Raw genomic sequence first — 15,365 nt, forward strand, 5'->3', positions numbered from 1 at the left:
TATCTAAATAATCACATTAAATATTCAAATAAATATAATTCAACTGGCGTTTACAAACTAAAATGCAATAGTTGCCCACATTTTTACATAGGACAGACAGGAAGATCCTTTCATACAAGATATAATGAACATATTAAAGCTTTAACAAAACCCTACATCACATCAAATTACGCAGAACACATTATCAACAATAATCATGACTACAATAATATAGAAACAGATATGGAAATTTTACACATCACACCAAAAAGTTCACAGTTAAACATCTTAGAACAATACGAAATATATAAACATACAATAACATACCCACAACATATACTTAATACACAATTACAGTTCAATACCCACACATTAGTCGATGTCATGATACGTCATAACACACAAACAACCAGCCCCCACCATAAGAGCAACACACCCCCACCCCTACAACTGACAAATGCACATCGCAGAATTCAAGATCACCAGTAGTTCAGGAGACACTGATGAAGACGTAACATCATGTCGAAATGGGCCGTCTGTCCAAGGTATATACCTTTTTTAAAAATTTTAACACTTTTTAACGTGTGACTAATTTTATGTTTTTAACAAAGTGTTAACGTGAACTATAATCAATGAAGATATATATCTTTGAACCACGAAAACAACTGAGGCAATGACAAGCAAACATTCTCATGGGGCAGATAAAAAAAGTTATTTTTTCTTCCACCATGTTAACAATGTCAAAACAAGAGCTTATACAAATTTTGGCCACTCGAACGCAATTACGAGGGCTGTAAAAAAATCCCTGGGAAAGTTCACAGAAAGAAAACAAAATTTCATGGGAAGATTTATTGGAACAGCTACACCAATTGTTGAGATATTTTCAACATATTCCCCACCGGAATTGAGACATTTGTCATACCATGGGATCAACTTTCGCAGCCCTATGTCTTAAAAGTCTGCCGCCTGGGATAGAAACCACTGTGTGACAGCCGTCTGCACCCCCTGTCGATCCCTTGGTATGACAAATATCTCAGTTTCAGTGTGGAATGTGTTGAAAAATAGCTCAGCTGTTGTATCTGTTCCAATAAATTTAATGCAATGAAATTTTGTTTTCTTTCTTTCAGGGAATCTCATTTTTATGGCCCTTGTAATTGCGTTTGAGTGGCCAAAATTTGTACAAGAACTTGTTTTGACATTAATAACATGGTGGAAGGAAAAAAAATAACTTTCTTATCAGCTTGCTTGTGAGATCATAAACGGGATTAGTCATGCAGAGGTCATTTTGAGACAAACACAAAAAAAAACTTTATAGACTGCATTGTACTTGCTCTAACCCCTTGTTTTTTATACTGTTACTTTCCTTTTGCCCAGATATACTTGTCCCACAGGAGTTGAAAACGTCACATACAGAAAATAGTTTAGAACACTTCTGACATGTCCCATGATTTTAGGCTATATGCCAATCAAAATACTTTATTTAAAAGGAGGCTTATAAGGGGGCCTGAATTAAATAAATCTAAATATATCGCTTATTATTCATTTTTGTGAAAAATGTTACATAACAAAAGTTTCTTTAAAAACGATTTCTGATAAGTGTTATTCCATGTAAAATTTTGATAGGACTGATATTACTATGATGTACCGAAGTACATATTTCCGTGCAGGAATTCTGTATTATCATATGGCGAGATATATCTGTTTTAAAACAACAATGCTTTTTATATCATGACCACGTCAGATTAATATACGTTATCCACGAATATACGAGTAATAAAGATATATTCCATATTGAATAAGTAACAAACAAACATTTTTAGCATGACTTGTGCTTTGTAGGCCATCTCAAACCCCAAACTCCACTCCTCTGAGCGCGAGATCTTATATACTCGGTCAGTTATGGTCGAATGTTACAATAAAAACAATTAACAACATAGGTACCTCAGTCATAACGTCATACAATAGCAGATGAAACTATGAAGTAATTACATAATTGAAATACGACTATTTGGTCTAGGGAGCATCCGTTTTCCTTGCAAGAATAATTCGTTTAACATGTTTGTAAATTAGTCTTGAATACGTTACGCTGCTGGAAAAGCTTTCTTCCTGAAATTTAAGAGTCGTTACAACCAATTAAAAACTTAGGTAGGTACTTAAAGTAGTACATCCGTTATCAACACACGTTTTAAATAATATAGGGCAGAATAAATATGGGAAATGCCTGTTATTATTCGGTTGAGAAACTTTTATCATCCAGTCTGCTGTCGAAAAATCTGAAAGTTAGAATTTATAAAACAGTTATACACTGACTGACATAAAAAATCACGCACCAAGAAAGAGTTGTCGTTTTGCTGTAAACCTCGGCATACAGTTACATCTCAGTGAGATTGTCAAATGATTAGCATAGTAACGTAATTTGTTGAATGGTGTTGCCACCAGAGCAGAGGCCGTGAACCTGCTGTCATTCGTGGCCTATAAAAGGGCTTGCACAGGCTACTCGAACGTAGTGGACTGTTGTTTCCGGTTGCATAAAAATTGCCGATCATTCGACATGCCTCTACGACGCAATCGAAGAGATTTTATCCAGTTAACGGAGCTTGAGAGGGGACGCATTATTGGAATGCGCGAGGCTAGATGGTCATATCGGCGAATCGCCAGCTACCTACGCCGTTCTGACCACACTGTTAGGACGTGTTGGGATCAGTGGATGCGTGAGGGCACGCACACACGGCGACTGGGCTCAGGATGCCCTCGACTGAGCGCCAGGAGAGAAGAAAGTCGAATCCTCCGGCAAGCCCGAACAGATCCAACTGTTTCGTCACCCGCCATCCTAAGACAGGTAGCACCATTATTACAGGCCCCTGTGTCTGCCCGAACCATTTCCAGGCACTAGGCTGAAGGAAATTTGGTCTCACGTCGCCCATTACGTGCCCTGCCATTGACACCCGTCCACCGTCGCCTCTGTTTGCAGTGGTGACGTGAGCGACAAACCTGGACTGCTGAAGATGGAACCGGGTTGTCTTTAGTGACGAGTCCAGGTTCTCTTTGAGCTCTGACGACGGTCGTGTTCGCGTCTGGAGACCTCGTGGTGTACGCCTCAATCCTACATTTGCTGTGGCGCGACACACCGCAGCCACTGCTGGCGTGCTGGTCTGGGGGGTCATCACGTATGACAGTCTGTCACCGCTAGTAATGATACGAGGGTCAGTAACAGCGCAGCGATATGTGCAGGACATCCTTCAGCCTCATGTGTTGCCTCTCATGGCAGGATTTCCAAGAGGTCTTTTCCAGCAGGATAATGCTCGGCCACACACAGCAAGGATGTCACGGGAATGCCTCCACAACGTTGTCACACTTCCATGGCCTGCACGATCGCCAGAGTTGTCACCAATCGAACATGTCTGGGATCACCTAGGACGCCAACTTCAGCGACCTAGGAGTTTACAAGATATAGAGAACCAGTTACGGGAAATATGGACAGATATGCCGCAGGATACCATACGACATCTGTATGCCTCCATACCCGCCCGTATTACAGCTTGCATCCAAACTAGAGGTGGACAAACAGGGTACTAGAGCCTCAATTCAGGTGGTCAGTTTTCAGCAATAAAATTATTACTTTGCTCTAATATTGTAATCATTTACATAAATCAATGTTACGATCATCCGAATCAGGTTTCATGCAATTCCCACAACTCCTTCTTGGTGCGTGATTTTTTTTTTGTCAGTCAGTGTATTACCGGTTGTTCTGTATGGTTTTGAAACTTGGACTCTCACTTTGAGAGAGGAACATAGATTAAGGGTGTTTGAGAATAAGGTTCTTAGGAAAATATTTGGGGCTAAGAGGGATGAAGTTACAGGAGAATGGAGAAAGTTACACAACGCAGAACTGCACGCATTGTATTCTTCACCTGACATAATTAGGAACATTAAATCCAGACGTTTGAGATGGGCAGGACATGTAGCACGTATGGGCGAATCCAGAAATACATATAGTGTGTTAGTTGGGAGGCCGGAGGGAAAAAGACCTTTAGGGAGGCCGAGACGTAGATGGGAAGACAATATTAAAATGGATTTAAGGGAGGTGGGATATGATAGAGAATTGATTAATCTTACTCAGGATAGGGACAAATGGCGGGCTTATGTGAGGGCGGCAATGAACCTCCGGGTTCCTAAAAGCCAGTAAGTAAGTAAGTAAGTAAGTAAGTAAGTAAGTAAGTAAGTAAGTAAGTAAGTAAGTAAGTAAGTAAGTAAGTAAGTAAGTAAGTAAGTAAGGGCAGTGCGACACTTTATTTCAAATGGTACCGTTTGGTGACAAAGCCTTCTTCCAGCTGAGAGTAACAACCTTCAGTTCTTACAAATATATTCTATTTCAGACGCTGTTAGGTCTAACATAACACCAAGTTAAAAGTAGAATTTACCGAACTCCAGAACCTATTGCATGGTAATAACAGTTACATTCATAGTTCTAAATACAACTTTGAAAGTAATTCAGGAGCAAACGATTTATAATTGATAATAATTTAAATATTCACTAACAATAACAAAGCTGTATTTGAAAATATAGGCCTAACAGATTTAAGTCAATGATATTTATTTGTAACAAGTGCAGCGAAGTGCGCGGGTACGGCTAGTATTTAAATATTGGGGTAGGGGGAGTGAGAATCCTCCGAAAATTAAAAAAAAAAAAACAACAACAACAACAAAAAAAAAACAATTGAAGCCTTGCCCAGAATAGAGATCTAAGAGCTCCAATTATATATTCCTGAGAAATGTAAGAAAAACTACCTAGAGCTATATCTGTCTTCCACAATGAACGAACTTCGGCTTTGGAATTTCAACCCGAAGTATCCATAGCTACCGATAGATGTTTCCATATGAGCCGTTCAGAGCAGAAATGGTGTAGGGTAAGTCAATAATGGATAATGAGGGTTAAAGTTAACATTCTGTAAAATACAGCGCAAAGTAACAATTAATATTCAATTTGCCGTATTTAAACTACTGTATTGGTAGTCAGTGGATAGCACGAAGGACATATTAACTGCTACTTTGCGCTGTATTTTACAGAATTTTGACTTACACCACTTTTGCTCTGAACGGTTCATATGATAGAGAAACTATCATAGATTCCTAATCCACTAATAACTCATTTTCGACGATTGTGGCGCTTACATCCCTACTCGAGGCGAGGCTTCAATTCTAGTCTCAAATGGTTTAAACTGAAGGTATGGATTCTGTGTTACAGGCTACATCAACCATGAAATTACTATGGAGAGGTGGCTACCAATTATATCCATCCATCCATCCATCCATCCATCCATCCATCCATCCACTCAGAAATATAATAAGCATATGGACTACTGCAAAAACCTCCATAAGAGGATTTCCAGTTCTTGAATTACTCCGTTTTTAGATCCCACATTCATATTAGTTCATTGCAGCTTGTAGCCACCAAATCTGAAAGTTCTTTAACGTTTTCTTTTACATCGCTGGAGATGGCAATAGATGTTGGCTGTTGCTGATCCGGTTAATGATGCATGGCCGAGATATTCGTTGCCCGGTTCTTCAGTTCTAGAATAATACTCTTCCATTTTCGAATCCCTGTGATTTTCCAGACATCATAAGCGTTAGGTCTTTCTTCCCGTCGAAATAGTATATATGAAATGAGGCTTCCCTATATTTGACATTTCTATACTTCTTAAAACTTTCGACTTTTAGCAACGTCTCTTTGTATTTTGCTTAGATCTATCAATTTTTATTAGACGTTTTATTCTGCTCACTATATTGGAGTTTTCTAGAACTTCAGTAGTAACTTTTCTTGATGTGACACCAGCTCGGTCTACTAGAAGGAATTTTCTCATTTGTGAGATACATCTTCTTTTCGGCTGTCTTCTTGACGGATCTAAGGATGCTTCCAACGAAAATCGGAATCTTTTATCTCTAAAGAGTGCTCACAAGTTGGTAGACATGGTGTTGGCACAGATAGAGAGTTGGTCGAAAACTTCAGCCGAAGTTCCCTTATTGCTTCTTCGCTCTTCTCGGTGTTACAATTTCTTTGTTGTAACAATGATTCCGCGATCACATGGGAAACGCCTGCTAATATTCGGTTCAGATTCTTTTGTTACCCAGTCTGCTTTAAAAAAAACTGGAAGTTAGAATTTATAAAACAGTTATATTACCGGTTGTTGTCTATGGTTGTGAAACTTGGACTACCTCTCACTTTGAGAAAGGAACAGAGGTTAAGGGTGTTCGAGAATAAGATGCTTAGAAAAATATTTGGGGCTAAGAGGGATGAAGTTACTGTACAGGAGAATGGAGAAAGTTACACAACACAGAACTACACGCATTTTATTCCTCACATACATAATTAGGAACATTAAAGCCAGACGTTTGAGATGGGTAGGACATGTAGCACGTATGAATGGATCAAGACACTGTTCTAGGCCCTAATTTATTTTTAATATATATTAATGACTTATTGAAAATTGACTTACAACAATACAATGGTGTTCACTATTCTTATGCAGATGACACAGTTTTACTTGTTGGTGGAAAAACCTGGTATGATGCATATAATAATTCAAATAATGGACTTAAATTAATAAAAAAAAATGGTTTGACATAAATTATCTTTCTATAAACGAAAATAAAACCATAATTATTCCATTCTCATTATCTGAAAAATGTAACAAACCTCCTACATCTAGCCTATATTAAGTATTAAATTACATAATTCTGATTGTTGTCTTATACAGTGTAAATGTCCGATTATTATTAAAGAGTCCTCTGAAGTTAAGTATTTAGGCATAATTTTCGATAATCATTTAAAATGGAAGCAACACATTAATTACCTTTGTAATAAATTACGTAAAATAGTATATTATTTTGTTTTATTGAGGAATTACTTATCAATAAGTTTATTACGTACAATATATTTAACTTTATTTCAATCGGTAATTATGTATGGAATTATAGGATGGGGTAGCTCATTTAAATCCAATTTTAATCCACTTTATTTATTACAGAAGAAAATAATTAAAATATGTCTTCATAAACCTATTGATTTTCCATCTCAAAATTTGTTTCTAGACTTTAATGTACTTAACGTAAGACAAATTTATTATATTGTATTAATAAAATTCATACATAAAAATCGAAATAATTTTGAATTCTATTCTCATAGTTATGAAACAAAAGGTATGAATTCTTTAAGATTGTTTGAACCAAAATGCAACACTGTTACAGTATTTAATCATAGTAGTAATTTAGGCCCAAGAATATATAACAAATTTACATTTAAATATCCTAATCTTGTCAATTCTAATAGTTCTAGTATTAAATTAAAAAAGTTATGTATGGATTTTATAAAAATTGAAAAATTGTAAAAAAAAATTATATACTATAATTGCACAGTAGACATAAGACAAATTGTATTGTATAATTATTAATTTCAATTCAGGAATCCGCCCCTGAGCACGATTTCTACTCTTTCAGGGGCGAGCTAAAGTTTTTCTGTATATATTATATTTTATGTTACAATTATTAGCAAAATAATAAATAAATAAATAAATAAATAAATAAATATAGATTATTAATTGAAAGATCTGAGGGAAAAATACCTTTGGGAGGCCGAGACTTAGATGGGAGGATAATATTAAAATGGATTTGAGGGAGTTGGGATATGATGGTAGGGACTGGATTAATCTTGCTCTGGAGGGACCGATGGCGGGCTTATGTGAGGGCGGCAATGAACCTCCGGGTTCCTTAAAAGCAGTTTGTAAGTAACTAACACTCTCATATAAGTGTGTTCTTTGTCCTGAACAATAACAATACCGGATAAGTAAGAGTGAGTGGGTGGACCGTAACGGAGAATCTGAGGGCGATGAGCCACAGTCAGCTGGGTGTTGGTTCGTGCTCCGTCGCCAACACACCCGCCCGTGAGTCCAATCTCGTTCACCTTGAACACCAAGGAGCGGCCGCCCAGCAAAAATGAAAGGGTACACAAAAAGAGTTGGTATTTTGTCTTCCTTTTGTGTTGGTTGAAAACTAATCAGCGCGTGTGACGTCAGCACACGTACCACTTGCTCGAATGCATGTAATTATGAACACAATACTAATTTGTCGCTTTCTTGATGTCATGTTGACTAATGTCTGCAAAAAGTAGAGAAGAAAATTATGTGCATATAATTAATGTTGTTTGAATAAGATCCATGCAATTTCTTTTAGAGAAATTAAGAAAAACTGGTTGCAATACTAAACACTGAAGCTGCGCGATGTTTTCAGATATTCATTCTAATTCTCATAACTTCAGTTTTTAAAAGCGTACACGCTGTGAAATATTTACTAGTGTGTCTAAAGTGATCGTAAACGGGTTATTTGCTACAATGTCTTCTTCATTATTTCTCAATACTTACTTACTTACTTACTTACTTACTGGCTTTTAAGGAACCCGGAGGTTCATTGCCGCCCTCACATAAGCCCGCCATTCGTCCCTATCCTGAGCAAGATTAATCCAGTCTCTATCATCATATCCCACCTCCCTCAAATCCATTTTAATATTATCTTCCCATCTACGTCTCGGCCTCCCTAAAGGTCTTTTTCCCTCCGGCCTCCCAACTAACACTCTATATGCATTTCTGGATTCGCCCATACGTGCTAAATGCCCTGCCCGTCTCAAACGTCTGGATTTAATGTTCCAATTCCCATTCCAAGGCTTATTTGAAGGATTCGTAACAAGCTTTTTTTTTTACGGTGATGGGTTGTTAGCCCTTCGCCCAACCCCCAAGCTGGAGGACCACCCCTCATCGGCTGTCCGCGACTGCTTATTCAACATATTCACAGCTACCCTCCATATATGGAGGCCGTCTCCTCGATCCGCAACCTGAGGACGCGCCATGCCGTGGTGATAGGGACCCACAATACATGGATTTCTCAATACTATGGAATGTAAATTCACTTTCATTCCTATCTTTCTTAAATAAAATATCTGACAGACAAAACCTTTAATGATGTTTATTTAAAACTCCATTTCAGCTACAGATATTTATACAAAAAAATGGCTAAAAATTCGTTATTAAGATATGACGCACATGATAAGGTGATGATGATGATGGTGGTGATGACGATGACGATTATGATAATTTTGATGACAGGAGGACGACGATGATAACGGCGAAGTTGATGAAGGTGATGTAATAATGCTGACAAAGTATGAAAATAATTGAATCTTACTGAAAATAAATTTAATTACACAAGTACTCAAAATTTTGATATCCGATGACGCTTAACAACGTGACTAAATAAAATGAAATAAACATTTGATTTTGCAAGTATTGCTTGCTCATTAAAGGAAAAATGCATTGTATTGTCCCTATAAGTTAACTTGGTAGTTCCCTTCCCTAGTACGATCTGCCTCCTTTGCAGCTATCTGAAGCTTCTTAAGAAATTGTACTCACTTTTACAAAAACATCATTAGGCGCGAAAACTATCCATTAAGGACGGTCCTTCATTCAGTCTTTTTGCATATCAGAGAGTGGCTGATTGACTATAGTGAGTTGACCGATTGTGATGTAGCGGTATTCATTAGAATGTCCGTCATAAGAATTTACTAGTATTTTTTGTGTATAGTAGGAAGTACGTGTGTGTTTCAATGCTGGGAAAGGATATAGAAAATTGATCATTAGGTTTGTAATGTTGGGGATCGATAGGATGCGTTACGTTGTTTTCAAGTTGACTATCCGTTCACCAGTCAGTACTCTAGCATGCAGTAAACAGTGCACCTGCTGAATACTCCGTCCGCCAGGCACTACCGTAGGAGGAGTAAACATTGTACCTGCTGAATAATAATGCCGAAGGTTAAAGCTTCTCAAGCGCATATTTTTGCAGCGGAATTTGGTGAGTGTTTGGAAGTGAATGACGGGTACAATAGTCTACATGTAAATTATATAATATAAACATACGAGGTGCTAAGCGATATTATATACAGAAACATTGTAACACACGAAAAGAAAGGAGGAAACTCAAACCCACGAATAATTCTATGATAAGTCTTCTGCACATAGCGAAAGGTACGTAATAGTAATATACGTTACAAGAGCGGCATGTTGACGTTTTCATGTTCGAGGAAAAGATTGAAAAAGCGAAACGTAGTTGAGCTTTTTTAATTTCCGAGAACATGAAAACAAACATACCGCTCGTGTATCGTACATTATTTTGTGCGAAGATCGTTTATTACATACCTGAAAGACGAATTTCTAATTAGTTGCAATGAAATCTCCATGTTGGTTTCTGTTTAATGACGGCAACTTCGGAAAACCAAAATATCTTTCTTCAACATTGTTGCTATTAAATGTTTTCTGTGTTTACTATACTCCAGCAGGCCGTGATATACGTCTGTCCTTTTTTTCCCCCAGTCTATAAGGTGATGTAATGATTTATTTTTCATTTTAATATTTTAACAATATTATTTATATAACATATTGCAGTAATAACATCGGCATCTGGAATCTTGTTGATTTTTTCACGGCTTCCTTAATGTTACTTGTATCAGGAACGCAATAAGTTTCGTGGAGTAATAGACTTTACTTAATTTTTGCAAATATTTAAAAACAATAATTAACATTGTAATTTAGGTGAAATTGCAGCGGTAAGTTTCCAATTTATAATTATTACTATGTTAAACGTCTCTAAAAATAATATGTTAAAAGCCTAAAGCAGTAAAATGAATGTCGCGCTTAAGCGGTAAGAAGAGGGAAATTGTTATGTGTGTTACGTTGGGAATACTGAATGTGGTATTTCACACTTACCGCGTATTGGTTCTGTGCGGAAAACAAGCAAATACGCACGATCTCGCACAAAAATATATCTTTGTAATGCTATGTAGCGTACATTTACTTTTAGAGCTGGCCAGATTTATTTATGTGCGCCTTGTTACTCGTGTAATGGATCGCAAAACCAAGTCAATGTCTTCGTATTAGCTTACGTCCCCGACCTACAATAACCATGCTGCAGTCAACTTGTGTAATCGGTCCCCAACATTACAAACCTATTGATCATTATTTTTTTCTATAAAATTACTAACAAGAAAAATAGATTCATTGTTATAAATGTCAAATAGAATTCAATTAATAAAACACAATAAAAACAAACTGAACAAAAATAATTCACTCGTTGAATTTACTCCAGCCATGATTATTAAAACACATTCAACACACTGTTCCTATATGAGTTACTTAAGATTACGTACGGAATGGGGTAACGGTTAGCGCGTCTGGCCGCGAAACCAGCTAGCCCGGATTTGAATCCCGGTCAGGTAAGTTACCTGGTTGAGGCTTTCTTCCGTGGTTTTGTCTCAACCCAATATGAGCAAATGCTGGGAAAGTATCGGTGCTGGACCCCAGACTCATTTCACCGGCATTATCATCTTCATTTCATTCAGACGCAAAATAATATGAAATGTTGATACAGCGTCATAAAATAACTCACCAAAAAAGACCCACCTACGAAATTAAGTGTTTAAATCAGTTTCTTTATTGTAAATTAAACTAAGATATCTTAACTCATACATTTTAAACAGCATCACTCACCTTACTAATATTTAAGTTTGGCAACAGACAACCACAGACCTCAAAGCTTCCCTTTCCTTATTGAATAACCTTGCCGAATCTCCATTGCTAACATATAATGCTTAGGGATTCACATAAGACAATATTAAGCAGAACTAACCTTGCGTTTGAGCATAGATTCGATTCCCGCTTGGGAATATTAACTGATTGGATTTGTTTTTGTCGATTTCTGGAACTGTAACTCTGGCAATCATATGGTTAATCCTCGGCCTCATCTCGCCAAATACATTTCACTATCACTATTTTCATTGACGTTAAATAACCTAATAGCTGATGCAGCGTTGATAAATAACCTGCTAAAAACTAACATGTCACACAAAGCAAATTAATTTTACCCGAGTAGTAGGCTTACAAGGGCGCAGGCGCCGCAGTAGGACAGACCGCTCCTCCTAGTGTCTCTTGCAGCTGCCAACACACCGTGCGAGCCAATGATTAAGCCTAACTATTATTCAGGTATTTTTTACGAAATTTCCTCAAGCTACGAGTAGTAGAATTAAGCATTTGATGGGTTGTAGATGAGGAAAGGCAAATCGACGGACACTTACACCGACCGAAATTTTGACTAGAGCGAAAAATGATCAGCAAATTTTTCCTACGGCCCTTCCCTTCAGATATAGGTTTCATTTATATGTCATATCTCGACGAACAGACACTTACAGTTTTAAATATCTTAAAAAAAGTCTTGTTCAGGATTTTTATTGACCTTTAAGAGCCTTCTACTACAAATCTCGGATCTAGTGGTAGCCTACGTATGATTGCTGTTACCGGTAAGACATGTTAGAAAATGTAACTTACGTTGGTAATGCTACGTGTACGTAATTATTTTCCGAATAATCTCATGTTAAACGAGTCTTTATCGATACTTTATCATACCACCTAGTCGTTGCAGCTGTTGTTGATTATGATCATTTTGAGGATGATAACCTTCCATATTACTTTCTGGAAACTGTCGATTTTATTTCAATTGCTAAGAGGTGAAATTGCGCATTCCTGCAGCCATTCCAGCGTGTGTAGTGCTGATATTTGTTACCGCTCGTCAGACCGCATTCTTCAGTTCATTGACTTTGTCCAAGAATTCGAAAGAAAATAAGTCGCGCATTTTGTTACAGTTGTGATGAATCATTAAATATAATTGTGGCAAAGCACTGTAATCATCAATTACCCAGAATTAATAACTTAGTTGATGGAAGTTGCAGTCGAATTGATTTTATTTTCCGAATCAGCTTCGCTTGAGACGGTCTAACCACCTCGCCTGGAAGTAAGAGGCATCGTTGGCAAGTTTTTGCTTCGTAGGTTACGACGTTAGTCCGTGTTGCAGACCTGTGATTTTTCAAGGTTATCATGTAATTCAGTTTCAAATGGAATTCATCACGACACATTGCAACAGGATAGGAGAGAGAGAGAGAGAGAGAGAGGGGGGGGGGAGAAAAATATATATTGTATATAGTTTATCCCAAATTATTGGTCAACGTTGAACTTCTGTAGTGTCCATGAATTATGTACATATGTATTATACATTGTATGTATGTACGTATGTATGTAATTATGTAGTATGTATGTATGTTTGTATGTACGTATATATGTATGTGTGTATGTATATATGTATGTATGTATGTATGTACGTATGTCGGTGATATAAGACATAAAAATTACAATTAAATTGTGAAAAGGAGCAGATAAATAAGGTTTAAAGTCTTAATAGTTATCACGATTGGTTTAAACATGCACTAAAACCAGACGTAAGTGCAAGTTTGAACCAATAAATTATTGAGATTTGCGATAAATTAATTAGTTTAGGAAATTGTATATTTATTATGTAGAACTACATTTGTATATAGATCTTTTGTTAAATTATTAAGTTTTGTACTTTGTGAACTATATCAATAAATCTGTCTGTCTGTCTGTCTGTCTGTCTGTATGCCTACCTACCTACCTACCTACCTACCTACCTATCTATCTATCTATCTATCTATCTATCTATCTATCTATCTATCTATCTATCTATCTATCTATCTATCTATCTATCTATCTATCTATCTATCTATCTATCTATCTATCTATCTATCTATCTATCTATCTATCTATATATCTATCTATCTATCTATCTATCTATCTATCTATCTATCTATCTATCTATCTATCTATCTATCTATCTATCTATCTATCTATCTATCTATCTATCTATCTATCTATCTATGTCGGTGATAAAGTTCTTTAATGCACAAAGCATTGCGCCAATTGAAATTCATCGGCAGCTCTGTCAGGTGTATGGGCCGAACATCTCTCTCTCTCTCCCCCTCCCTCCCTCCCTCTCTCTCTCTCTCTCTCTCTTTTGCACCTTAAGAAATTCCTGTCCTCCGGTGAGAGTTTTGGCAGCGACGAAGAGCTGAAGACGTCTGTCACACGCTGGTTCCATTCACAGGCGGCAGAGTTCTACGACAGAGGGATACAAAAGTGATATGACAAGTGTCTCAATTCTGATTGTGGCTCTGTTGAAAAATATCTGAAACATTGCTGTACCTGTTACCAATAAATGTTTTCCTGAAAGTGTGTTCTTTTTTTTTTAAATAGGGAAACTTACTTTCTGGATGCGCCTCGTACGTATGTATGAATGTATGTATGTACAATTCAATGGGTCGGTAATAGATTAAGGTATTATCATATGCTGCATCCTTAATATAACTATATATATATATATATATATATATATATATATAAGTAGGATTAGATAAAAGTTCCGCACCACCTAAATAACTTTTGAAGCATGACATGAAACTTGGTGTGTGGGGATAACCATATACTAGGAACTCAATAATGGTATTACCGAGATCTTTCTACTTCCGGTTTGACCAGAAGTAACTCCAACGCTCTTATTTTAAATAGAACACTCAATATATATTTTTATTTTTGAACAACGCTCATTAAGAGCTTTTCAAGAAGTACCCACACTTTATACTTCTGTACAAATGCAGTGTTGCTAAATCAAGAAAACAGAAAAGTGTAGGTCTAACGAATAATACGAGTAAAACGCTTCTTTTATTTACTGTGATTTGATTGTCCATTGTTTATATCCATGGAAACATGTTTATTGATACAGACATCTTATTTAAGGAATTTATTGAATCTGACATTCTAGTGTGTTAAATAATTCTGTCTAACGTTGAGCGAAAGCGAAAGAATTCAAATTTTAATGAATATTGGCTATGAAGACAGACAACGATCTCATCGAAAGGCGGCGAATTTATTTAATGGTATGCATCCGGATCGCAATCCAATTCCTCACACAACAGTGATAAGGATCGTAAGGAAATTCACTGAAAATGGAAGCGTAAAGGACTTACCAAGATCAGGTCGCCCGAAAAGTGCAACTGATGATAATATTTCATTGGACGTTCTCCTACGTGTGCAAGAAAATCCAAAAGTATCTACTACAAATTTGGCGTTAGAATCTAATGTAAGCCAAAGTTCCGTAATGAAAATCCTTAAAAGTGTCAAACAACATCCTTATAAAATTCAAATTTTGCAGGAACTTTCAGAGGACAATTCCGACAGAAGAATGCAGTTTTGTGAATTAATGATGGATCGCATTAACAGCAATCCGGCTTTTCTTAGACAAATCATATTCTCAGATGAAGCCACATTCAGCCTGAATGGATTTGTTAACAGATACAATTGACGATACTGGTCAGACGTAAATCCACAATGGATGGAGGAGAACCACACGCAATATCCACAGACACTTAATGTTTGGGCTGGTATTGT

The sequence above is a fragment of the Periplaneta americana genome, chromosome 12 (genome assembly GCF_040183065.1).
Source record: "Periplaneta americana isolate PAMFEO1 chromosome 12, P.americana_PAMFEO1_priV1, whole genome shotgun sequence".
Classification (NCBI taxonomy): Eukaryota; Metazoa; Arthropoda; class Insecta; order Blattodea; family Blattidae; genus Periplaneta; species Periplaneta americana.